This window comes from Elephantulus edwardii, unplaced genomic scaffold (assembly GCF_000299155.1).
Source record: "Elephantulus edwardii isolate Elephantulus edwardi_28Jun2011 unplaced genomic scaffold, EleEdw1.0 scaffold00303, whole genome shotgun sequence".
Lineage (NCBI taxonomy): Eukaryota > Metazoa > Chordata > Mammalia > Macroscelidea > Macroscelididae > Elephantulus > Elephantulus edwardii.
In genome coordinates this window covers 2,411,114-2,413,293 of record NW_006400053.1, presented here as the reverse complement: position 1 = coordinate 2,413,293, position 2,180 = coordinate 2,411,114, and positions in this window count along the sequence as shown.

Here is a 2,180-nt window from a genome sequence, read left to right as displayed (position 1 = left end):
ATGACCAAGGAGGATAGAAGGAGAATTGATGCCTTTGAGCTGTGGTGCTGGAGAAGAGAATTGAATGTACCCTGGACTGCCAAGAAAATAAACAGGTTCATCCTAGAGAGGGTTAAACCAGCTGTTCCTTGGAGGCAAGGATTCTCAGGCTTCATCTGACATACTTCGGACATGTTGTAAGGAGGGACAGGTCCTTGGAGAGGGACATCATGCTTCGGAGGGTGGAGGGAAGGCGTGGAAGGGGAAGACTCTTTATGAGTGGATTGATTCAGTGACTGGGGTAATCAGGATGGGTGTGTCGGAGACAGTGAGATTGGCACAGGATAGAGCAGGGTTTAGGACTGTTGTACATAGGATCTCTATGAGTCCCAAGCGACTCGATGGCACATAACAACAACAACAACAGCAATATCTTTTCTAGAGGAGAAACGCGAAGTTGAGAAAGGAAAGTTTAGAGGAGGAAGAAGGAAAGATATTAAAAATGATAGCAGTAGTATTCACTATTAATTTACTAAAGCATATCCACTACTGTAGTGCATGCAAATTCAGCTCAAAAAGCAACTTAGCAGAGAAGAAATGCTAAGAAGAACTTGCCATGATAACTTGGCTTCTACCTTAGAGAGGGACATGGAGGCGAAAGCAATGATTTCTGCTGAAGTTGTTAACAGGGGTGAACATGCAGTGCTTCCCACTTTTCCTGATGTGCCTCCACTGAGGAGCTATTCTCCTTCCCTCTGTCCTCAGGCTATCTTTTGACAAGTGAGGTCCACCCACACGAGTGAGCAGCCCACCTTCACTAGGGATAAACAGAACAGACAGGAACCTAGGGCTATAGTTGACACTTCACCTGGGAAGAAACCTATCCTTAGTGAGGTGTGATTTTAAATGGACCTGGCCCATTGTATTGATGAGAGCAGAAAACAGGTAGAATAAGGAATTCATCATAGGTTGGATAAAGGGAAAACCTGTTAAGAAGTTCAGGATCATGTATATTCATTTACTTTGGACCAGATGCAATAATTATGAAGTATCCTCAGGTTCTACTCCCATAACAGTGAAGCCTGAGACTCCTAGTAAATGTATCTCTTTGCTCTAGCAGAGGCTTAGGATCCTTCTACATTGTATTTATACATTTTTTAGGCTTTTGTCATTATCTACATTTAGTTATTTGTTAGAGAGAAAGAACATATATGAAACTTCAGCTTTGAAGTTGTTGCTTTCCCTTCAGATTGCATTAATAAGAATGAGTCCTAAAGTCTCAGATGACTTCAAAGGACCCTGGGAACTTAGCACAGCTGCATGTGTAGGGGGACAAAGAAATAGATTTTTGGCAACCAGTCAACCAAGCTAAAGTCTTAATTAAGACACGGTTATAAAGAAACAACTAGCTGACCAGGAAAGAACAGAAACAATGGTCCTAAGTATAATAGTGACTGATGACGAAATTACTTTGATACTATTTATTGACCATTCTTTGCCTAAAACCTTCATGATATTCTTAGTAGAGTGTTCCTCTAGTCTGCCCTTTCATTGGGCTACAATGAGTAGGTCTCAATTACTTGCAACCAATAAGGGGGCTTTAGCAAAGAGGTTAATAATACAGAGAAATATAATAAAAATAAATGTTAATAGTCCTATTTTGCAATCAATGAGGCAACTGATGTGCTCTCTAATTATTGCATATATTCAAATAATAAACTAAAATATTGATTCCTATAAGCACAATATATGTGAACAATATGATAATATGACAAGTGAGCAATTGACAATATGAACAATCTCCTCCCATGCAATTTACTGCTTCTGAAAACCCACTGAAGGGTCAGCTGTGGGTTAGTTCTGACTTGACAGTACACAACAAGAAGCTATTGAAATATATCCTTCTCTATAATCCTCTCCGTAGAAAAGAATGAAATGAGATATTGCCTTCCAAGTACACAAAATATTTGCGTGATTTTAATTTTTTCCCTTAATACCAGGATATCCTAACAACTGTACTTGGAAATTTCACAAAGGAGAGAAATTTTAATGAATTCTTTTGATCATATTTTTGTTGCTGCTTTGTTGTTGTTGTTATGTGCCATCGAGTCACTTGCGACTCATAGCGACCCTATGTACAACAGCCCTAAACTCTGCTCTGTCCTGTGCCAATTGCACTGTCTCTGACACTCCCATCCCAA